The 25,910-nt window shown below is 37.7% G+C and overlaps 1 long non-coding RNA gene across 1 annotated transcript in view; it reads left to right on the forward strand.

Annotated features, from left to right (window-relative positions):
- The first annotated feature begins 17,102 nt into the window (after positions 1–17,102).
- The window catches only part of LOC131899760 (uncharacterized), a 30,067-nt gene continuing 21,259 nt past the window's right edge, over positions 17,103–25,910 (forward strand). Inside the window, exon 1 of the long non-coding RNA XR_009376121.1 lies at positions 17,103–17,540. This is a non-coding gene — a long non-coding RNA (uncharacterized LOC131899760). The remainder of the gene's footprint in view (positions 17,541–25,910) is intronic.

Below are 25,910 nucleotides of genomic sequence, written 5' to 3' on the forward strand. Positions count from 1 at the left end.
GCCTGGCTAATTCATTCCTCTGCAAACACCTTATATCCTCTGCAGGGACTGGCTCACTGCTGGGGATGGCTCTCAGCACTTGACATATCTTTTTGGGTCTCCTGATTAACCTTTTGTCAATTAGTTAAGCAAAGATTTAGTCCATTTCCTCATAAGAGTATAGTTGGTATATCTAAATTAAATGCAGGAGCTGTGGGTAAGATATGAAATCTTATTTATGAATTGAGATATAGGCCATCCACAGAAAGCAGAGAATATGAAGACAGATCATAGATTAAAAACTACTTTTTTGTTGTTGTCTTAAATTATACATTCTTAAAAACCTGCTTTCTGGTGCAGTTTATTTCCAAATAAAGCCCAATAATTCATTCAGAGAAAAATGAAAATCAATTTTAAAATCATAAAAGTAAGACAAAGATTACCAAGGGTTTCAAGATTATCATAAAATATTATTTAAATAATGTTAAAAAAACTATGGAGTGTGCTGAGTGTGGTGGCGCACACAGGCACAGGCTTGTGGGCCTTTGTGAATTTGAAGCTAGACTGATCAACATACTGAAATAGAGAAAGTTTAGCTAGAAGTACATAGTGAAACCAAGTCAAAACAAAACATAGCAAAACAAACAAAGCAGAGTTATGCCTGACACCTCATTTTTATGTATGCCAAATTACTTTGAGTCATTGCCTCTGTATGACTTGGAAAATACATGTATGATGACATCCAGTACCATTAGATTTTTTTAAAAATAATGTAACTAAGTCCCAGAAAGCTTAACTTAGTAGCTCAAACCAAGGCTTTCTTTGCTACTCCTTCCCTAGCTGTACAATTTTGGTAAGTTACATGGGCTTTATTTGTTTCTCGGTTTTATTTTTCTTTCTTTAAAATTAATTACACTTTTGCACCTGTTTTGAGTATGAGTATGGGTGTTTAAGTGTGAAAAAACTCGCAGGCTGCAACATGCTTGTGGAGGTTAGGGAACAGTTTATACGAATTGGTCCTTTCCTTGCACCATACAGGACCTGAGGACTGAATTGATGTCCTCCAAATTGGTGGAAAGCACCTTTACCCGTCAAACCATCTCACTAGCTTTGCTTTTGTTTTTTAAACCAGATTTTGTGTAGCATAGACTGGCCTTGAGTTTGTGTTCCTCCTGCCTCACCTACTATCTCAAGATGGGGTTACAAACATGCACTGCCATGTCCATCTAGTAGTAGTTTATAACATCCAAGGTGCATATATATACATATATATATATATGTATATATATATACATATATATAAAATGGGCCTAGACTATCAAGTATCCCATAACGACAAGTCAAATGCATTTAAGTTATTTATAAAAGCAATTTCTGATATATTAAATAACGTTCTACCATTTAGAATAGGGACTAAATCTGTCATCATAATAATTTTAAAAATGAACTTTGTTTTATATCCTGACTGCAGTTTCTCCTCCATCCTCTCCTCCCATTTCCTCCCCTGACCTTGTCTCCACCCCCCCAATAATCCACTCCTCTGTTGATGTTCAGAAAGAGGCAAACCTCCCATGGGTATCAATAAAACATGACATATCAAGTTGCAGTAGAATAAAGAACCTCCCCTTGTATTAATGCTGGGCAAGGCAACCCAGAATGAGAAATAGATCACCAGAAGCAAAAGTGTTAGGGACACACCCACTGTTAGGAGTCACACAAGTAGACCAAGCTATACAACTGTCACATACATATATAGAGAGGGTCTAGATCGGTCCCATGCCGGCTCCCTGGTTGTCAGTTCAGACACCGTGACCTCCTATGAGCCCATGTTAGTTGTTCCAATGGGTTTCCTTGTGATGTCCTTGAACCCTCTGGCTCCTACAATCCTCCTTCCCTCTCTTCATCAGGTTTCTCGGAGCTCAGCCTAATGTTTGGCTATAGATCTCTGCATCTGTTTCCATTAATTACTGGAAGAAGGCTCACTGATGTCAACTGGAGTAGGCAACAATTTATGAGTGTAAAATAATATAGTTAAGCATCATTATGTTAATATTTTTTCTCTAATACTGTTTGGTTCTATCCTCGGCCATGCAGCCTCTGGGTCCTGACACTACAGACAGTGTCAGGGTTGAGACACTCTCACGCCACAGGTCTCAGGCTGGCTGGATCAGTCATTGGTTGGCCACTTCCACAATCTGTGTACCACCCTGACTTCAACACATCCTGAAGGCAGGACAGACTATAGGTTAAAAGTTGTGTGGCTGCACTTTTTCCAATCTTGTTCTCAACAATTCTTGCTCATACAATCCCTCCTCTTTCTCGCCAATTGGACCTCCTGGAGCTCCACCTGGGGCCTGGCCGTGGATCTCTGTATCCGCTTTCATCAGACATTAGATGAGATTTCTAGCATGACAGTTAGGGTGTTTGGCCATCCGATCACCAGAGTAGGTCAGTTCGGACTTTCTCTCGCCCATTGCCAGTAGTCTATTGTGGAGGTATCTTTTTGTATTTCTGGGGACCTCTCTAGCACTTTGCTTCTTCCTATTCCCATGGGGTCTTAATTTATCATGGTCTCTTTTTCCATGTTCTCCCTCTCTGTTCTTGATCCAGCTGGGATCTCCCGCTCCCCTAAGCTCTCTTTCCCTCAACCCTTGCCCTTCATTACCTGCCCCCTCATGTCCAGTTTGCTCATGTAGATCTCATCCATTTCTCTGTCATTGGGCGATCCCTGTGTCTTTCACAGGGACAAATAGCCAAACTAGTGGAAATGCATGAACTATGAACCAATAGCTGAGGAGCCCCCAACTGGATCAGGCCCTCTGGATAATTGAGATAGTTGATTAGCTTGAACTGTTTGGGACTGGGACCTGTCCTTAGTGCATAAGCTGGCTGCTTGGAACCTGGGGCCTATGCAAGAACACTTTGCTCAACCTAGGAGGAGGGGACTGGACCTGCCTGGACTGAATCTACCAGGTTGAGCTGAATCCCCAGGGCAGTCCTTGCCCTGGAGGAGATGGGAATGGGAGGTGGGCTGCGGGAGAGGGGGGGCGGGAGGAGGGAGGACAGGGGAATCCGTGGCTGATATGTAAAACTAAATCAAATTATAAAATTTTAAAAAAAAGTTGTGTGCCTGGGTTGGTGTCCCAATCCCTCCACTGGAAGTCTTGCCTTGTCACAGGAGATGGTCAGCTAAGGCTATTTACCCATTAGTGCTAAAGCTCAGGTCATCATGGTAGATTCCTGGGAGTTTCCCTTGCAGCAGGTTTCTACCTGTCCCCGAAATGCAGCCCCCCTTCCAGTCATCTGTTTCAGTTCTTTTCCCTTTCATCCACTTTTCAACCCAATCCCTCATGTTCCCATCCTCACCTGCACCCAGTCCACCCATGAAATCTCTTCTATTTCCTTTTCACAAAGAAACACCTGCCTCCTAGCCTGGTGGCCCTCTTGCTACCTACCTTCTCTGGGTTTGTGGATCATAGGTAGCATGGTTATCTTTTATTTCACAGCTAATATCCACTTATGAGTGAGTACATACTATGTTTGTCTTTCTAGATCTGGGTTAACCTCACTCAGGATGCTATTTTCTAGTTACATCAATTTACCTTCAAATTTCTAAATGTCATTGTTTTTAACAGCTGAGTAATACTCCATGATGTAAATATACCACATTGTCTTTATCCATTCTTCAGTTGAGGGACATCAAGGTTGTTTCCAGGTTCTGGTTATTACAAATAGAGCTACTATGTATGTAGTTAAGCAAATGCCCTTGTGGTACAACTTAGTATCACTTGTGTATATGTTCAAGTGTGGTATAGCAGGGGGTCGAAATAGACTGACTCCAAATTTTCTGAGAAACTGCCATCTTGATTTCCAATGTGGCTGTACAAGTTTGCACTCCCACCAGCAATGAAGGAATGCTCCCCTTGCTCCACATCATCTCCAGCATGAGCAGACATTTGAGGGTTTTTTTTGTGTTTTTTTTTTTTTTTTTTTTTTTTTTTTTTTTTTTTTATCTTAGCCATTCTAACAGTTGTAAGATGGGAATCTCAGATTCAGTTTCATTTGTATTTCCCTGATGGCTAAGAATTCTTTAAGGATTTCTCATCCATTTGAGATTCTTCTGTTGAGAATTCATTGTTTATATCTGTATGTCATTTTTAATTGGATTTTTTTGATGTCCAATTTCTTGAGTTATTTATATATTTTGGAAATCAACCTTCTGTATGATGTGGAGTTAGTGAAAATCTTTTCCCATTCTGTATGCTGCCATTTTGTCCTATTGACTATGTCATTTGCCTTATAGAAGCTTTTTGGTTTCATGAGGTCCCATTTATTAATTATTAATCTAAAAGTCAGTGCTACTGGTATTCTATTCAGGAAGTTGTGTTTTTTACCAATGCATTCAAGGCTACTTCCTCTTCTACCAGGTTCATTATAACTGGATTAATGTTGAGGTATTTTATCCACTTAGACTTGAGTTTTGTACAAGGTAATAGATATGGTTCTATTTGCATTCTTCTGCATACAGTAGTGTCAGCACCATTTGTTGAAGATGATTTCTTTTTTCATTGTGTATTTTTGGCTTCTTTTTTGAAAGTCAGGTGTCTATAGGTGTATGAATTGATGTCTGGATCTTCAATTCAATTCCATTGATCCACCTGTCTCTCTGTTTTTATGTCAACAGCATGCTGTTTTGTTACTATAGCTCTGTAGTAGAGCTTGAAATTAGGGTGATGGTACCTGTGAAAGTTCTTTTATTATACAGAATTGTTTTAGTTATCCTGTTTTTTTGTTTGTTTTTTATTTTTCCATATGAAACTGAGTACTGTTATGTCATAATCTGTAAAGAATTGTGTTGGAATTTTGAATGGGATTGCATTGAATATGTAGATTCCTTTTGGTAAGATTGCCATTTTTACTATGTTAACCCTATTGATAGATGAGCGTGGAAGATAGCTCCATCTTCTTATATCTCCTCCAATTTTTTTTCATGAAAGACTTGAACCCTTTGCCATGTAGGTCTTTCAATTGCTTGGTTAGAGTTACCCTAAGATGTAGCGAGTATCTTAACAGGTCTTATTAATAAAATCAAACCTTGTGCCAGTTATTAGGGTGAATGCTGGAATATCAGAGAAGCAGCACAAGTCACAGCCACCTCACCTTGCCAATTCCTCAGCTGATCCTGTTTCTTCAGACTGGAAGCTTCTGAGTTCTCATCCAAATGGGTCTCAGCTGAACTCCTTCTCAAAAGTCTGAAAGCTTAACCAGGTTTGTTCCTGGTCCTCATGCCTTAAATACCTTTCTGCTTCCTGTCATCACTTCCTGGGATTAAAGGCTCTTTTTACCATGCCTGGCTGTTTCCAGTGTGGCTTTCAACTCACAGAGATCCAGACGGATTAAAGGTGTGAGTGCCACCATTTTCTGGCCTCTATGTCTGTCTAGTGGCTGTTCTGTTCTCTGACCCCAGATAAATTTATTAGGGTGCACAATATATTGGGGAACACAATATAACCACACTAAGATATTTTATATTATTTGTGGCTATTGTAAAGGGTGTTGTTTCCCCGATTTCATTCTTTTTTTTATCATTTGTATATAAGAGGACTACTGATTTTTTTTGAGATAATTTTTTATCCAACCATTTTACTAAAGGTGTTTGTCAACTGTAAGAATTCTTGTGGTATAGTTTTTTGGGTTGCTTATGTATATTATCATATCATATGCAAATAGCAATACTTAGACATCTTCCTTCCCAACTTGTATCCCCTTGATCTCCTTTAGTTTCCTTATTGCCCTAGCTAGAAATTCAAGTACTATATTGGATAGATACACAGAGAGTGAACAACATTTCTTGTTCCTGCTTTTAGTGGAATTGCTTTGAGTTTCTCTCCATTTAATTTGATGTTGGTTGTCAGCTTGTTGTATATTGCTTTTATTATGTTTAGGTATATTCCTTGTATCACTGATCTTATATTCCAAGACCTTTATCATGAAAGGGTGTTGCATTTTGTCAAAGGCTTTTTCAGCATCTAATGAGATTATCATGTGGTTTCACTTTTTTCAGTTTGTTTATATGGTAGATTACACTGACAGATTTTCATTTGGTGAATCATCCCTACATCTCTGGGATGAAGATTACTTGATCATGGTAGATGATATTTTTGATAGGTACTTGGATTTGGTTTGTGAGTATTTTCCTGAGTATTTTTGAATTATTGTGCATGAAAAATAGTGGGATGTAATTCTCTGTCTTTATTGTGTCTGTGTAGCTAGAGTTTTTCTCTCTGGGTCCCACCAAACCCCGGCAGTCCCTTAGCCCACTTATAAAATAAACATACAGATGCTTATATTATTTAAACTGTTTGGCCATTAGCTCAGGTCTACCATTGTCTAGCTCTTACTCTTATATTCAGCCCATTTCTGTTCATCTATATGTCGCCATGTGTTCCGTGGCTTTACCTGCTGCCTGTACATGATGCTCCCTGGACGGCAGGCTGGTGTCTTCTCCTCTCTGCCTTCCTGTTCTCTCACCTCTCTGCTAGTCCCACGTATACTTCCTGCCTGGCTATTGGCCAATCAGTGTTTTATTTATCAATCAATCATCCACAGCACGTCTGTGTGGTTTGGGTATCAGGGTGTCTGTGGCCTCATAAAAAGAATTTTGGAATGTTCATTCTGTTTCTATTTTGTGGAATAATTTGAAGAGTATTGGCATTAGCTCTTCTTTGAAAGTCTGGTAAAATTATGCTCTAAAGCCATGCAGCCCTGGTCTTTATTTTGTTGTGAGACTTTTATTGAATGCTTCTATTTCCTTGGGGGTTATAGGTCTATTTAAATTTTTTATCTAGTCCTGAGTTAATTTCAGTATGTGGTATCTATCAAGAATTTTGTTGAGCTCTTTTACATTTTCAAATTTTGTGGAGTACAGGTTTTTGAAATATTACCTAATGATTCTCTGAGTTTACTCAGTGTCTGTTTTACGTCCCCCTTTTCATTTCTGATTTTGTTAATTTGGATATTCTCTCTCTGCCTTTTAGTTAGTCTGGGTAAAGGTTTGTCTCTCTTGTTCATTTTCTCAATGAGCCATCTCTTGTTTCATCGATTGTTTTTTCTGTTTCTATTTTATTGATTTTAGCCCCCAGTTAGATTATTTCCTGCCATCTTCTCCTGTTGGGTGTGTGTGTGCTTCTTTTTTTTCCTAGATATTTCATGTGGGCTTTTAAGTTGCTAGTGGGTGATTTCTCCAAATTCTTTCAGCAGATAACTTAGTGATATCAACTTTACTCTTAGCACTGTTTTCATAGTGTCCCATAAGTTTGGATATGTTATGCATTCTTTTTCATTGAATTCTAGGAAGGCTTTATTTCTTTTTGTTGTTGTTGTTGTTGCTGTTTCTTTCTTGACCCAATGGTAATTCAGTTGAGAGTTTTTTGGTTTCCATGTGTTTGTAGGCTTTCTGTAGTTTTTGCTTTGTTGAACTCTAGCTTTAATCAATGGTGATTTGACAAGATACAGGGGGTTATTCCAATTATTTTGTATCTGTTGAGACTTGCTTTGTGACTGCACAGATGGTCAGTTTTGTAGATGGTTTCATGAGGTGCTGAGAAGAAGATATATTCTTTTGTATTTTTGTGAAATATTCTGTAGATATCTGTTAGGTTCATTTGAGTCATAACTTCCGTTAGTTCCATTATTTTTCTGTTTAGTTTCTGTTTATTTTATGACCTGTCCATGAGTAAGAAAGAGTGAGATGTTGAGATCTCCCACTAATAATATGTGGAGAGCTCTATGTGTGATTTAAGCTTAATGTTTCTTTTACAAATGAGGGTACCCTTGTTTTGGGGCTTAGATATTGAGAATTGAGACTTCATTTTGGTGGATTTTTCCTTTGATGAGTATGAAATGTCTTTCTCCATCTCTTTTGATTGATTTTGGTTTGAAGTCTATATTGGTAGATATTAGGATACTTATACTAACTTGCTTCTTAGATCCATTGGCTTGGAAAATCTCTCTGCATTTTTTCACTCTGAAGTAATGTCTACCTTTGTTGTGGATGTGTGTTTCTTACATGTAACAGAAGGATGAAACCTGTTTTCATATCCGTTCTGTTAGCCTGTATCTTTTTATTGGCAAATTGAGAGTCATTAATGACCAGTGATTATTAATTAATTCCGGTTCTTTCTTTTTTTTTTTTTGGTGGTGATGGTGGTAGATTGTGTGTGTGTGTGTGTGTGTGTATGTGTGTGTGTGTGTGTGTGTGTGTGTATGTATGTGCTTCCATTCTTTGAGTTTTGCTGGTGTGATATTATCTATTGCCTGTGCTTTTGTTGGTGTAGCTCACTTCCTTGGGTTGGAATTTTTCTTCTTGTACTTTCTGTAGGGCTGGTTTTATGGATAGATATTGTTTAAATTTGACTTTGTTGTGAAATGTTTTGTTTTTTTCATCCATAGTAATTGAAAGTTTTGCTGGGTATAGTAGTCTGTGCTGGCATCTGTAGTCTCTTAGAGTCTGGAAAACATCTGTCAAGGCCCTTCTGACATTTAGAGTCTCTATATTCATGTCTACAACCTTAGAAGAAGACTTAGTCTTTACCAGAGGCCAGGCTGGTACTATGGACTCCAGAAAAAGACTTCAGCTTTGTCTGTGACCAGGCCAGATCTAGGGACCCAAGGCCCCTAAAGCCCAATGGAGACATCTTACTGGACCAGAAGACTCACTGGTCCCCAAAACCCTTGTCCACTTATGCCAGATTACCAGAGAGGAAACAAAAACTAAGGAAAAAAAACACTCATTCACTTGTTCAGTAAACACAAATGCAGGAACCAACTCATAGAAGTATAATCTCCCCAAATTCTGATGCTTAAATGCCAATGTAAGAATACAGTCAATAATAGAAAGTGCAATATGGCACTGCCAGAACCCAGCTATCCTACTACCACAAGACCTGTACATTCCAATGCAGTAGAAGCACAGGAAAACTATCTTAAAAATAATATGATGATAGTTATAGGCAGGAATGTTATTATAATAATATATACTCTAAAATAATGACTAGAAAGACGATATATAACTGAAGTTGAGGATAATTTTAGATTGTATTTGTGACTAGTCTTTTAATTTATATTACTTAAAAAGTAGCAATTATGGGACAATGAGATATGTCAGTAGGTAAAGGTGCCTGCTTTGAAGTCTGACAACCTGACTCAATCCCTGGGCCCCACATGGTGAAAGGAAAAGACCAATTCCTGCAAATTTTCCTGTGATCTCCATACATACACTGTGGCATGTACACACACACACACACACACACACACACACACACACACACCCCAAAAAGTATCAACTGTAAATATTGCCTTAATGTTTTCTAAAAGTATGAAAGTTTCTGGTGCTAAAAGCAGACTCTTACTGCAGCATTTAAAGGACATCTGCAGTGAGTATAATATATAAATGACTATTTAGAAGATTAATAGAGATGTATTTTCCGATAAGTTCATGATAAATACTTATCTATTCTAAAAAATATAGATATAAGCAGTGATTTAATTCCACCATGTAAAGTGTAAGTAGGACCAATAAAAAGTAGAAAGGCAAATAAGAAGGTTTGAAATTGTTAAAATTTCATTGTTTGAAAGGTGGTATACATGTGGTATCATCCAGTCCAAATAAAGGCTGAAGATGTAGCTCACTTATGGAGCACTATCCTAGGTTATATAAAGCACAAGATCTTAGGTTATCACCAGAACTAAAATAAAAATACTCTGCTCATGTAGTTCTGGATAAAAAAAATCTAGATATACTTTGAGTTTTATATACAAGAACATTTTAAACCAATAATAAGAGATATTACCAAAAAATTGCTTTATTTTAGAATTCTTCAGTCTGAAAGTCTCTTCCAACTTGTTATTTAAAAATCCTAATGAGTGCTCTTAGGTAAAAATGTAATACTTTTAACAACTTTTTCTGAAATGAGTTGTCTATATCATCCCTTCACAAGAGGAATACGAAGACACTTTCCAGTTTTCTCATACATATAGAGAATTAGGGATATCTTGGATGGGGAAAGCATGGATTTCAAATGCAGAGTTTCTAGAGGACAAAATCAATGGTGATTGATGCCAGATCTCAATTTGTCCTAATATGCCCATGAATATCTGAAAGATGAAAACTGAGTATATCACTTAATTCTCTTTAAAACTATAGAGGAGACATCACATTACATGTCAGAATTGCAGGCAATATTATCTAAAGTAGCCTTGTACTTGAGAAGAATGTGAATATTATTACAGCTACTTTGTGTTCTGATATACAATATTTATTTAACTAAGTAAAGATGTGTTATATTTGTTTGTGTTGCAGAATAGTTGTTCAACTGTGTAAGGATATGTTGCTGTTTTTTCTAGTCTGCCTAATGCACCTGGTTGGTCTAATAAAAAACTGAACTGCTAATAGCTAGGCAGAGGAGGGATGGGCAGGGCTGGCAGGCAGAGAAAAAAGGGGAGCAAGCCAGCCAGCCAGGGACCTGTCAGCCAGGAGCCAGACAGCCAGAAATGGAGGAAGCAGGAAAGTAGAATAGATAGTATATAAATGAGGTAAATGAGCCTCAGGGCAACACATAGATTAATAAAATGGGTTAATTTAAGTTTAAAAAAAAAGCTAGCATGAAACAAGCTTAAGCTAAGACTTAACATTCATAACTAATAATAAGTCTCTGTGTCATAATTTGTGGGCTGGCAGTTCAAGAAAGCCTGCTACAACTTTGTTATAGTAGCACTTGAATTATTTTTTCTTATTTAGGGTCAGAGGGTATGATACAGTTTGTAGTATGACATGCCAATAGGATCAAAGAAACTGGCTCAAACCAGTTGCCAAGGCATGCACATAATATACTTCCTTATGAGCCAACCTGAAGTTTGCCTAGGGACCTAGCAACAGGCACTGTCAGAGTTCCTGGTAACTGTCAGAGTTCCTGAACAAGTAGAGTCTGCCTGAGGACAGACTTCAAGTTGGCTTATAAGGAAGTACATTATGTGCATTCCTTGGGCACTGGTTTGAGCCAATTTCCTCCACCTATGGGCCTGTCCTACTACAACACTTGATTAGGCTAAATTTCTCAAGCATATTAATTTTGCTTATGTCAGAAGTATTTGTCCCTACAGAGTAGTTCTCTTCATTCCTGCAACACATTAAGTGAACAGCAAGGGTTACTTTACAAACAATATAACCTTAATAGTTAAAGTTTCTCTGTAAAAGGATTAAGAATTTATTTCTTGCCATCATGCTCATTGTATGTTATGTGAAAAATGAACTACATGCTTAGTGCCATGGTGATTAACACCTTGAAAATATATAAATCATATAGTTCAATTACATATTTAATTGTTTACATAATTGTCCCCAGTAAATTATGTCCAACAACCTTCTATGAAAATTGTACTATCTATATCCAACTTCATATAAGGAATAGTATACTCAAAATACATGTTTAAAATATAATATCTGGATTGGGCAATTGTGGATCTCAGCAGAATGGCTTATAGAGGCCAGATTAGTGGTGAAAGTTATTAAGACTACAAATTGTTTTAATGGAGACATAGGTGTCAGAATGTGAAGATCAGAGCACAACACAGCATATTTAAAGGCATCCAGGCCTTTGTTTAGTTCTAAGGAAGGTCTGAAAATATAATTGGATGCATCAGAAAAACTAAATCCAAAGAAGTCACACTTGCTTTTCATTCAATTTCCCAATTGTGATGCTACAATGACTCATAAACTTGTTATTATAAATGTCATTTATTTAGGATGAAAATGTACTTGAAGTATTTGTTTTAAGCTGATGTTTGCTTTTGTTTATTAGAAGTAACTTTGGAGGAATAATCTGAAGTGAAACAGATAAATTATAAGTGTTTGAGAAAAACTAAATTAGTAAAAAGACAGAACATTATATAATTTTACAAAATGATTCAAGAAGAAATGTGTGTGTGTGTGTGTGTGTGTGTGTGTGTGTGTGTGTGTGTGTGTTGGGAAAATATATCATATTTTAAAAACCAATCTAACTGACATTTAAGCCAGTGGTCCCTGGATACTTTCTGCTGACATGAAATGGAAGATTGGCTTGGTACCCAGCTTGAAGGTCACATTGTACTACAAGTTGAACTTCAAATTGTTTCATTATAAGAGTAATGAAATCTATACTGTTATGTACTATAAATGTGCTGCACAGTTAGTTTTCAATGCTTCTGCATAAATAGTTTCAAATATAATGTTAAAAATTATAATGGACAGAATGGCCTTTTATGCAACCAGGAAATCACTTTTTCTGGTGGGCTTTTAATAACAGTGATTTTGTCATGAGTTGACATTTGTACTACTATTTCATCTAGGTATAAACAAGACAAAACAAAACAACCCAAAAATTTATTTTTATACCATATACAAATATATTTTTATACCAAATAGCCATAGCCATTATTTGTTTTTTAAGGATAAGAAAATCCTGAATTATTGTGGTGATATTTTAATTGTGCTGAAATGTGATTTTATTTGTATGTTAATAAAGTTTGCCTGGAGATCAGAGGTCATTAGTGAGCCAGGAATAGAAGTCAGGTGGTGGTAGCCCATGCCCTTAATCCAATCACATGGCAGGCAGAGTCTCTGTGTGGTCAAGGACACAGCCAAGCGTGGTGATCCTTGAGTCTTTAATCCCAGTACCAACCATAGAGACCAGGAGGTCTGTATAGACAGGCAGTGATGAGGAAGTCATGTGGCTGGGCTTAGAGCCAATGAGAAGGCAGAACAGGAAAGCAATAAAACTCAAGACACACAGGAAGAAGGTTTCTCTCTCAGGGGAAGAACAACAGCAAGTGGTAAGCTAAAGGGAGTCATGGCTATTGCTATTGCCCTGATCTCTTAGGCTTTAACTCTGTATTTGCCTCCGTGTTTCTTATTTAATAAGACAATTTGAAATTCGTCTACAAATTATTATCTGAATACAACAAGGTGGGTGTGTCATTAACTATATCACATTCCTTTACTGAAGCATTTCTATGAAGAGTCAACAGTAAAAGAAGTCTTTCAATGCCAAAGTCACTTCTAAAATGACATTGTGTACTTGGTGACAGACTATCACAGGCAGTGTCCAGGTATTCTTTGGAAATCAGATCAATCTCACCTAAGTTTCTGTAAGATTATTTCACACTGACAGTAAGGAGATTTTGAGAAATATTTTGTTAGGTAGAATTCTTCTGTGTGTGGACAAATTTGTTGATTCTCAGAGTTGTTTATTTACTAAAATGTGTTTCAAGTCAATTTTCAAAATTTTATTATTGTATTTTCATGACATGTTTAAGTGTATACTCCAGAAATAGTAAATACATTTATTTTATTGTGAAAGTCCAACCACTACATATTTTTAATCTTTCCCCAAATTTTGTCATTGTAAGCAGAAACTCTACCCATTAAGTTATAATTCCCTTCTCTCCCTCACTCAGGCTCATTTCCTCCAATTTTTGGAATGGTAACATTAAACATAGGAATGATTTCAGTAGAATTTATATGCACTGAAGTATTTAGTGGATCTTTTGTCAGTATTTCAGTAATATAATAGTATAATCTGGCTAAAGTAAGATAGGTAATTGTCAAGTGGAGCTGATCAGCTGGCTCAATTGGTAAAGGTACTTGCTACCCACCCTGACAATCTGAATTGGCTACTCATGTCCTACGTGGTAGAAAGAGAACAGATTTCCACAAATTGTCTTCTGATCCACATGCATACCATTGTACCAAGGTGTGTACACACACACACACACACACACACACACACACACACACACATTAACAAATGTAAAAAATTAAAATTGAATTATAGTTCAATTCATATATGGCAAATCAGACAAATTATGTTGTGTTTTAGAAAATGAAAATTTTTTCGTAAGTTTCTGTTGTGGCTGGAGAGACGGCTTAGCAGTGAAGGGCATTGGTTGTTCTTTCAGAAGACTTGGGTTAGATTCCCAACATCTACACATTGACTCACAAAGTCTTAGAACTCCAGTTCCAGGAAATCCAATGATGTCTTCCAGTTTCTGCTGGCACCAAGCTGGTATATAGTACACTTACCTATATGTAGGCAAAATACCCATGACCATATTGTTTTTCATTTAAAGTTTATAAATTTCTATTTATAAACTATAGTGCAGTCTGAGTGATGGTCCCTCTATATATGAAAGGAGACTAAAAATATTGTGGAGCCACTGCTTATCCCAAGATATCTCATGTTGTTGAAGTAATATATTTTTGCAAATACATAAATAAATTATGAGTTTTAATTAAAATAACTAATTAAAGTTGGTCTCGGAGTCAATATGCTTTTATCACTTAGTATATCTAAAGAATCAGTAATTCAATCTCCTATTTTCTAGGAATTTTAGAAATATTAAATTGATACCTTTCTGTTTTGTTTTGTAACCTGCTGACTTTAGCCAGGACCTGCTGTGTGACTATGAATTTAGACTATGTACTGAAGCCTGGTGGGCTCACCAATAAGACCATCCATTAGCTGCACCCTGATCCATGACTAGATATAAACAAGTAAGTCTTGTGTAAACCTATTATAAGCAACCACTCATGTTTTGAGACCTTAAAGTAGAAAGGAAAGGGGTAGATATAATATTGGTTGAAGGAGTATAAGAGAGTAAAGTGGATGAGAGTAAACAGAATGCATAAAGTGCATTCATGTAACTGTCAAGGAACAAGTTTAATTAATAAAGAAGTAATAATAAATTTCTGTAAACAATTACTTAGGCATGTTAATTGTAAGAGAACTCTTTAATTTTAAGGTAGGAAAACTTTGCATTCATATCAGGAGTGAAGGTATAGGTTATGTAGAAATACTGGCCCAGAAACAGAGGCATTTTCATTTCAGTTTTAAAAGTGTAAACTATGGTGGAAGGTACACACAAGAATAGAATATTTCCTTAGTACAGAGATCCAGTAGCTGATCCCTGACTGAGACTATGAAATTCTTCTTTGTGTTGACATATCAAATAGACGAATAAAGACTGATTAACCAGATTCTGATTTCTCTCATACATATGGAAAATATCGATTCAGAGAAATATACCATAGATCTGATCACAAAACCAAGTATTACCATATGAACAAACAATTGCAGTTTGCTGTACACACATGAGAACTGAAAATATATTTTCTCACAAAAATTTACACATAAAGTATCAAACCTTTTTTTATAAGCAAAGTACAGAAGAGTCAAATATGTCCTCAACTGATGAATAAACAAAATATGATTTATTGCTATAACTGAATATTTTATATTCATAAAATGAAGTATCATTATATTCTGTGATACAGATGAAACATGATAACATTTATATAATATGTCTAGAATATCCAAACATACATATAGAAAAGTAGACTAGTGGTTTTTCAACATTTGATGGGGAATTTTAGCTGGCTAATGAACAGGTATCTTTATGGAATTATGAAGTTATTTTATAATATGATATTGGTGTTAGCTCCACAATACTGTGAATGGATACCTCAGATGTAGCAGGGTCCTTGCTATTGTTCCCTTTGGGGGCGGGGGCCAAGTATGCGCAGAGTCAAACCACACAGACTCTGGGAGAATGTCCAAACAACAAGCTCAGTTTATTCAGTTAGAGGCAAGCAAGCCTTATATACCCTCCACCCCACCCTGGGGGGAGGTCTGATGAATATGCATCTGCTGGTATGACATGGCTGCCTCTCATTGGTCCAGGTCATCTCCAGATCATGTTCAGCTGCTATTTCTAAGACCTTCAGGCAGACCCAGGCTGGCTCTCAGAAAGTATCTTTTTTACTTGTTTGGGCCCGCTGGCCCTCAAGCCCATTAGGGATGAGTCATCCCATATATCCACCACTTTTTATTATGTACATAAACAATAAAATGGTGTAGTTACATGAAACTTGTCTCAATAGAAAACATTAAAAAATAAAAACATAGTAGTCAAAAATGGAGAATTATCAGCTGTAAGAATTAAAAAAAACAGAAACACCAATTTAGAAATCAAGAAAACAAAAATAGTACAAACAGCAAAAAGAATGTGATCAAAGTACATTATATATATGTTAACAAGTGACACATATTTATATATATATATATATATATATATATATATATATAATGATAGAATGGAATTCCTTGGTTTAGACAATTAATAACTACTAAAAGATAATAAACTTTAATAAGCCCACTGGTGCATTGGATATATAAGAGAACCAAACTAGATAGGCTTGATGGTACCATTTTGTGACTGAACTTTGAAGGCCATAGTAAGTGAATCTGTTAAGTTTATGAGTGCGTGTACTCCAAAATGAGTAGAAATAATGAAAAATTCAAACAGATATGGGCAATATTTTTAAACATTTGTCAAATATTTAGCAGATAATGAATGTGTTGTTAAATTCAATAACTAGTCCAGAGAAGAGTCAAATAATAGAAACAGCAGTATTGATTAGAAACTATGAAATGGAAGCAAGATTAGTTTCATTTTCTTGTGAGTAGAGGGTATATGAGCCTCTGTTGGCGGTTTTATGTATGCTAGGTAAACTAGGGTTTATATACAGGCTCTAAAAGGTGCTTCAAGGTAATGTAAAACCACTCTCATCCACAACCAGAGGCTTCATCCTACAGATAAAAGTTTGGCGTTAACACAAAAACTTTAAGAAGTGAAAATCAAGTAGAAAGTTACATTTTTCTTTTTTTCATTTGCATTAAAATGAGTGGTGTATTTACTAAGGTGAGCAGTTTCTTTTTTGTTTGTTTTTTTTGTTTTTGTTTTTCGAATTAGAGTTTCTTTCGAGATAGGGTTTCTCTGTGTAGTTTTGGTGCCTATGCTGGATCTCACTCTGCCTCCCGAATGTTGTGATTAAAGGCATGAGCCACCACAGCCCGGCTGGTGAGCAGTTTCTTAATGTGAGAAACACCAGACTTTCTTGGGAACCAATGACATCACAAAGTATAAGTTCACAAAGGCCTCTCCTGATGTATGAGGAACAAGGTAAACGCATGAGTAGTTATGGAGGCTGGTTGTTTTGAGAGACCCAGGCCAGAAGAGATCCAGGTGAGCCAAATCCATCAAACCTGCACCATGGCATGGAGAAGGCAAAGATGATCCCGTTCCGCAAGAGCTGAGCTTCAATTCTCTGTTAGCCGAGTGGACAGATACCTTTGAGAAGGAAAGTATTGCCGGCGCCTGAGTGCTGCTCCTGTGTTGCTCGCTGGTATACTCGAGTACCTGACATCCAACATCCTTGTGCTGGCTGCTGAGGAAGCCTTCATCAGGGGCAAGAAGTGCATCACCCCAGAGCACTTATGTTGGGTGATTCAGAACAACAGACAGCTCAGTTAGCTCTTCGAAGAGAACACCAAATCTCTGGATGATTTGCCATAATGAGAACTGATGATGGTTGGGTCTCAGAGGCTGAGGGTCTCCCTTTTCAGCCTCCACCAGGCCCAATGTAGCTGGGGGAGCTAATCAGTCATGCTATTAAAGCATATAAGCAGGTGAGTGGTTTGATTCCTTTAAGTTTGTCATTTTGAGCTAGAGATGTTCTGAGATATGGGTGTGTGTGTGTGTGTGTGTGTGTGCAGTAGCGGAAGCTGTCTGTTATCAGTGTGTAGGATATTTGAACTGTGGTTTCCAGAAGAATGTTTTTAATTGGAGATGGTATGCAGAGTGGTCCTGTTAGAAGGAGGTGACCCCATAGAGGATTGGGAGGCCACCCTGGTTGGGGGCCTGGAAGGCTTTGGGAGGATTATAAATTGTCTGAGGCCACCTAGGCATGTTGGGTTCCCAGAGCCATCCAGCTAACTTGAGAGAAGTGACTGAAGACATGGACTGTGGACTTTATTCTTAGGAGAGTTCTCAGGTTAACAGGTGAAGGAAATGGTGTGAAGCAGTTCAAGGGATAGAGAGCAACTAGCTTTTGGCAATAGCTTAATGGGTGACGTTATTCATACAAACAATGGCTTCTTCATGTGTATGGGATATAAGAATCACTCTATCTTTGATTTGTCAAATACAAGCTGGCTTGTAATTCATAAACCGCTGCTTCTCACAGGACATCACACAGGATAACCAGTGAGCAACTGCATCTGTTTCCTTCCTTGTCTGCATATAGTGAGGCTGCTTCCCAAAGTTGTTGTTCTCAGACCTTTGACACACAGGTTAAATAGCTATCTGTTGTATAAAAGTGGTTCATTTGGCTTATAGATATGACTTATCATAGCTCCAAGCCTAGTACTTTGCCCTGGAGTGAAATAGGAGAAGTCATAGTACATCAGTTAAATAAGGTGAGCAGCAGAGGATATTACTGATCAAGAGGGATCCTGTAAAGAGACAGGCAACCTGGACTCATTCAGATTCTTTTTCCTGTCTGAGATGGAATTTTGAAGTTGTCTTGACTAATTCCTAGTTGGCAAAGCCTTTGTAGAATCAAGCAAATGGAAGGATTAGCAGTGAATCTTCTCTCCCTTTATACATGTACTCATCTATGCCTTGGGATTTCACAGGAAACAAATAAGAACCATGAACAACATAGTAAAATCCTGATCTATTACCCTGTCAATGACTATTCTATGAATGCAAGGAGTCCTACACTAGGGGAACAAATGAGGCAGTACAAACTCTTAAGTATGAACGCTTAGGAAAGCATGAGCACACTCAACAGCAGGCTTTCTGTAACTTTCTGAGATGAAAGGAAAGAATGTGGTGAAGAAGGATGCCTACTGCTAGCATCCTACAGAGGGAACCTTTGGCAGCCAGTGCTCTGTTGAGGGAAGGTAACCTGTAACTTGCCTGACACAAATTACCTGCCTATCTGGTGTGTGATCAAAATAGCCCCAAAGCCTGAAATGGGCCAATGTGGCAGAAAATATGAGTTGTAAGAATACGTGATCCAAAGAATCAAACTTATTAGGAACTCATTGTGTAACAACGACTTAGTATTGGATAGTAGACTATCCTCACACTGAAATCTTCCCTTGATAGCAGAGATTTTATGAAGAACCAAGTCCCATCCCCCCAAAATATATGGCCAATCTTATAGGATGTACCTGAAGAGAGGGACAATCTGACTCTTTATAAAAGGAATTTGTTACTCTAAAAGTGAGATTCTAGAAAGAAAGGTTATTCTAAACTCAGATATACTATTTCTGTGTGCAAAACCAGAGGGACAGCTCACATGCCTAATCTGGACAACAGAAATGTTTACTTAAAAGGATATTACTTAGATGCTGATCCTTAAAAAAATCTTTTTTACCTGAGTGTCTGAATTTTTTTCCTTACTTAATTAGTCAAAACATATGGTTATGGTCATTTGGAAATGGCAAGGGCTGTTCAATTAGCACAAACATCACTTGTTTTCCACAGTCCTCCTCCTTTAATATTAAGGTCCATGTTGGCTCCACTTTCTCCATGTACTGTCAATGCAAGTGTGTTAGAGCTAAGCAGTAACAAGCAGTTCTTGGGATGAACCCAGTCCAAAAATCAGTCTTATGAGAAGCAGAACACAAAACCTGTTTTTTTTTTTCTTTTAGGAGTATTGACACATCTAAGGATGGCAGTGACTGGGGCCTCTGTTTGATATTATTTGACTGTTTCTCGTCAGAATCTTTTACAAAAAGTAAAGATTAGATTCATTTCACACTATGTATTTTATAATAGCATGGGAAGATGAATCTCTAAATTCTATTAAATCAGAATTTACTAAAATAAACCAGTTAACAGCAAGGAGGCAGGTTAGGTAGTACAGTTAGATATTGGAATTTCTGCCATGTAGGATGGAAGGAATCCATGAAGGGCAATGAGTCTTTTTGATATGAAGGGTCAAAATAGTTAAAGCAGCTGGGCGGTGGTGGCACACACCTTTAATCCCAGCACTCGGGAGGCAGAGGCAGGCGGGTCTTTGTGAGTTCGAGGCCAGCCTGGTCTCCAAAGCGAGTTCCAGGAAAGGTGCAAAAGCTACACAGAGAAACCCTGTCTTGAAAAAAAAAATAGTAAAAGCAGAGGAAGGAGAAATGAGTTCTAGTCTCCAATACTTGTTCACTTGTAGATCCATGAACTTTCATCACTGTAAATAAATTTAGAAAGTTAGAAAAGTAACTTTAAAAGTCCACTAGAAGTGTGTGGTTGTCAGGCTAAATCTTTTCCCAAGAAAATCTTCTATTGAATGAGAGAAAGCAGGGTAAGGAAACAGGAACTTTTCATGGTGGCTACTTTACAACTGAGGCCAGCAAGGTCCAGAGATGGTAACCAGCTCCCCGAAGACTCAAGTGTGAGAGAAGCATAGCAACCGTGAGGGGCCAGCCCATGTACATGATGTTTAGGCTCTTTCCTCTAGTCTGTCCTGAGAGAAGCACTGTGAGGTAGATGCCCTTGTGATGTTCTCCCCTCTGGACATGAAGCTCAAGCCTTCACTTCAAACATGTTAGGAAGTCTTGAATTTTAATAAAGCACATTCAAAAATTCATTCTTTTTATTATTAATTATTTTTTTATTTATTCTACATCTTGTACTCAATTTCCCCTCCCTCCTCTCCTCCAATTCCCTACTCTTCCCCCTCTCCTACCTCTTCTCTGCTACCACAGTCCACTCCTCTTTTGTCTTCATTCAGAAAGGAGCAGGCCTCCCATGAGAGTCAGGAAAGCCTGACATATCAAGTTGAGGCAGGACCAAGTTCCTTCCCCTGCATCAAGGCTGGGCTAGGTAACCCAGCATGGGGATTGGGTTCCCAAAAGCAAGCTCAAGCACCAGGGATAGGCCCTGATCCCATTGCTAGGAACTCTACCAACAGACCAAGCCACACAACTGTCACACATATGCAGAGGACCTTAGTTGGTCCCATGCAGGCTCCCTAGCTGTTGGTCCAGGTCTCTGAGGTCCCTGTGCTCCCACGAGCTCAGGTCAGCTGTCTCTGTGGGTTCCTCCCCCATCATGACCTTGACTCCCCTGACTCCTATAAGCTCTCCTCCCTAACTTCAACAGGACTCTGTTGATCTGTGCATCTGCCTCAGTCAGTTAATTGATGAAGGTTCTCTGAAGACAATTAGGCTAGTCACCATCTGATTACAGGAGATGGCCAGTTGAGGCACCCCTTCCACTCTTTCTGTGAGTCTTAGCTGGAATCATCCTTGTAGATTCCAAGGAGTTTCCCTGGCACCAGGTTTCTCCCTAACCACGGGATGCCCCTCTTTCTCCCCCCACCCCCATGGAGGCCCACAGAGGTTTCCTAGTGAGATCTGAGCTTGCTTTACCCAGCAGGGCTGCATTAGGGGGTGGCTTGTGTGGTTACCAGGTGTTTGGAAGGGTCTGCACTTGGCTGTGCTAGGGGGAGGTCTTTTGCCCAGCCCATTGGCATTCCTATAAAACTTCCTTTTGAAGAGACAGAAGGGGCTGGTAGATATTGATTCAGGTCATCCCAAAGCTATCCTGTGTTTCTGTCTGTCCTCTCCACATTATCTTTCTATCTAAATATTTCTTATACCTCTCTCCTCAAGAGTACCTTGGCAAAAACAGAGAGCTGGACTCCCACAGCCCTCAAGACATCTCTTGTATTACCCCCCTCCTTCCTGCCACCAACCGACCCAACCCAATCTCTCATGTTCTCATCACCTCCCAACCCAGACCCAGTATACCCAGGAAATCTCTTCTATTTCCCTTTGCTAGGAAAGTCATGCATCCCTCTTTGGGCCCACCTTATTACCTAGCCTCTCTGGGGCTGTGGATTGTAGTCTGGTTATCCTTTACTTTACAGCTAACATCCAATTTTGAGTGAGTACATACCATGCTTGTCTTTTTGGGTCTGGGTTATCTCACCAAGGATATATTGTTTTTCTAGTTCCATCCATTTGCCTGCAGATTTCATGATTTCATTATTTTTTACAGCTGAGTAATATTCCATTGTGTAAATTTACCATAATTTCTTTATCCATTCTTCTGATTCAGAGTTATCTAGGTTGTTTCCAGGTTCTGGCTATTATGACTAATGCTACTATGAACATAGTTGAGCAAGTGTCCTTGTGGTATGATTGCGCATCCTTTGGGTATATGCCAAAGATTGATATAGCTGCCTCTTAAGGTAAATTGATTGTTAATTTTCTGAGAAACTGCCATATTAATTTCCGAAGTGGCTGTACAAGTTTTCACTCCCAGCAGCAGTGGAGGAGTGTTCCCTATACTCCACATCCGCTCCAATGTAAGCTGTCATTAAAGTTTTTGATCTTAGCCATTCTGACAGGTGTAATATGCTATCTCAGAATTGTTTTGATTTGCATTTCCCTGATGGCTAAGGATGTTGGGTAATTCTTTAAGTGTTTCTGGGCCGTTTGAGATCTTCTGTTGAGAATTCTCTATTTAGATCACTATCCCGTTTTTAATTGGATAGTTTGATATTTTGTTGTCTAGTTTCTTGAATTCTTTATATATTTTGGAGATTAGCCCTCTGTCATATTTGGAGTAGGTGAAGATCTTTTCCCTTTCTGTAGGGTGCCATTTTGTCTTATTGACAAAGTGCCTTTTGCTTTACAGAAACTTTTCAGTTTCTTGAGGTGCCTTTTACTAATTGTTGTTCTCAGTGCCTATGTAACTGTGATTTTATTCAGGAAGTTGTCTCCTGTGCAAATGAATTCAAAGCTACTTCCCACTTTCTTTTCTATCAGGTTCAATGTAACTGGATTTATGTTGAGGTCTTTGATCCACTTGGACTTGAGTTTTGTGCAGGGAGATAGATATGGATCTCTTTTAATTCTATTACATGCTCACATCCAGTTATGCCAGCACCATTTGTTGAAGATACTTTCTTTTTTCCATTATATAATTTTGGCTTCTTTGTCAAAAATCAGGTGTTCATAGGTGTGTGGATTTATGCCATAGTCTTAGATTCCATTTCATTGATGCACCTGTCTGTTTTAAGCCCAATACCATGCTGTTTTTATTAGCTCTGTAGTAGAGCTTGAAGTCAGGGATGGTGATACCTGTGGAAGTTACCATATTATACAGGACTGTTTTAGCTATCCTGATTTTTTTGTCTTTCCATATGAAGTTTAGTACTATTCTTTTTGAGGTCTGTGAAGAGTTATGTTGAAATTTTGATGGAGATTGCATTGAATCTGTAGATTGCTTTTAGTGAGATTGCCATCTTTACTACGTTAATCCTACAGATCCATGAGAATGGGAGATCTTTCCATTTTATGATATATTCTCTAACTTCTTTCTTCAAAGACTTGAAGTTCTTGTCATACAGGTGTTTTCCTTGTTTGGTTTGTTACTCCAAGGTATTTTATATTATTTGTGGCTATTATAAAGGGTATTGTTTCCCTGATTTCTTTCTCATCTTGTTTATCATTTATATATAGGATGGCTATTGATTTTTTGAGTTCATCTTGTTTCCAGTCATATCACTGAAGGTGTTTATCAGCTGTAGGAGACCCCTGGTAGAATTTGTGGGGCCCCTTATGTATCCTATCGTATCATCTGCAAATAATGAAAGTTTGAATTCTTCCTTTCCAATTTGTATCCAGTTGATCTCCTTTTGTTGTCTTATTGCTCTAGATAGAACTGTGAGTTCTACTAGTGCTTTATTAGGTAGACATGGAGAGAGTGGATAGCCTTGTCTTGTTCCTGACTTTAGTGGAGTCGCTTTGAGTTTCTCTTCATTTAACTTGATGTTGGCTGTCAGCTTGCAGTATATTGTTTTTTATTATGTTGAGATATGTTCCTTGTATCCCTGATTGCTCCAAGACCTTCATCATGCAGGGATGTGGGATTTTGTCAAATAATTTTCTATATCTGATGAGATGATCGTGTGTGCTTATTCTTTCACTTTGTTTATATGGTGGATTGCATTGACAGATTTTGATATGTTGAACCATCCCTGTATTTCTTGGATAGAGCCTATTTGATCATGGTGCATGATTTTTTTGGATGTACCTTGAATTCAGCTTGCCAGTATTTTATTGAGTATTTTTGCATCAATGCTCATGAAGGAAAATTGGTTTGTAATTCTCTTTCTTATAAACTATAGCCTCATAAAAAGAATTTGGGAATGTTCCTTTTGTTTCTATTTTGTGGAACAATTTGAGGAGTATTGGTATCATCCCTTTTTTGAAAGTCTGGTAGAATTCTGCATGGAAAACATTTGGCCCTGGTCTTCTTTTGATTGGGAGACTTTTAATGACTGCTTCATTTCTTTACATTATAGGTCTATTTAAATTATTTATCTGGTCTTGATTTAATTTTGGTATGTGGTACCTATCAAGAAAATTGTCCATTTCCTTTAGATTTTCCAATTTCATGGAGTACAGATTCTCTGGATTTCCTCAGTGTCTGTTTTATGTCCCCCTTTTTGTTTCTGATTTTGTTAATTTGGATATTCTCTTTCTGCCTTTTAGTTAGTTTGAATAAGGGTTGTCTATCTTGTTGATTTTCTCAAAGAACCAATTCTTGTTTCATTGATTCTTTGTATGGTTCTCTTTGTTTCTATTTTATTGATTTCAGCCCTGAGTTTGATTATTTCCTACCATCTATTCCTCCTGGGTGAGTTTGATTACTTTTGTTCTATAGCTTTCAGGTGTGCTGTTAAGTTAATAGTGTAAGATTCTCCAAATTTTTGATGCAGGAACTTAGTGCTATGAAGTTTCCTATTAGCACTGCTTTCATAGTATTCCATAAGCTTGGGTATGTGGTACATTCATTTGCACTGAATTCTAGGAAATCTTTAATTTCTTCCTTGAACCAATGGTAATTTAACTGAGAGTTTTTCAGTTTCCATGAGTTCATAGGCTTTCTGTAGTTTGTGTTGTTGTTGTATTTTAACTTTAACCCATGGTGACCTGATAAGATACAGGATGTAATTCCAAATTTTTGTATCTGTTGGAATATGTTTTGTGACCAAGCATGTGATCAGTTTTAGAGAAGGTTCCATGAGGTGCTGAGAAGAAGGTATATTGTTTTGTTTTTGGGTGAAATGTTCTGTAGATATCTGTTAAGTCCATTTGAGTCATAACATCTGTTAGTTTCCTTATTTTTCTGTTTAGTTTCTGTTTGGCAGACCTGTCCATTGGTGAGAGTGGGGTATTGAAGTTTCCCACTATTAATGTGTGGGGTGTGATGTGTGATTTAAGCTTTAGTAATGTGACTTTTACAAATGTGGATATCATTGTATTTGGGGCATAGATGTTCAGAATTGAACCTTCTTCTTGATGGATTTTTCCTTTGATGAATATGAAATATCCTTCTTCATCTCTTTTGATTAATTTTAGTTTGAAGTCTATTTTGTCAGATATTAGGATAGCTACACCAGCTGTCTTAGGTCCATTTGATTGGAAAATCTTTTCCCAACTCTTTGCTCTTAGCTAATGTTTGTCTTTGACATTGAGGTGTGTTTCTTGTATGCAGCAGAATAATGAATTTTGCTTTCATATCCATTCTGTTAGCCTGCATCTTTTTATTGGTGAGTTGATTCCATTGATATTAAGAGATATCAATGACCAGTGATTGTTAATTCCTATTATTTTGGGGGTTTGATGGTGGTTGTGTGTGTGTGTGTGTGTGTGTGTGTGTGTGTGTGTGTGTGTGTTTGTGTGTGGGGGGAGGGTAAATGTCTGGCTGTGGGTCTCTGTATTTGTTCCCATCTACTTCAGGAGGAAGCTTCTTTGATGATGGCTAAGCAAAGCACTGATGTACGGGTATAGTAGAATGTCATTAGGAGTCATTTTATTGCTGTTTTTGTTTTGTTTTCTGTTTTATTTTAAGGCCAGTAATGTTTGGTTTTACCCTGGGTCCCTGGGCTATTTAGTCTCAGGTTCTTGGTCACCCAAGAAGTCTTGAGTAGGGGATCTATCTCATGCAGTGGGCTTTAAGTCAAATTGATTTGT

The sequence above is a fragment of the Peromyscus eremicus genome, chromosome X (genome assembly GCF_949786415.1).
Source record: "Peromyscus eremicus chromosome X, PerEre_H2_v1, whole genome shotgun sequence".
NCBI lineage: Eukaryota > Metazoa > Chordata > Mammalia > Rodentia > Cricetidae > Peromyscus > Peromyscus eremicus.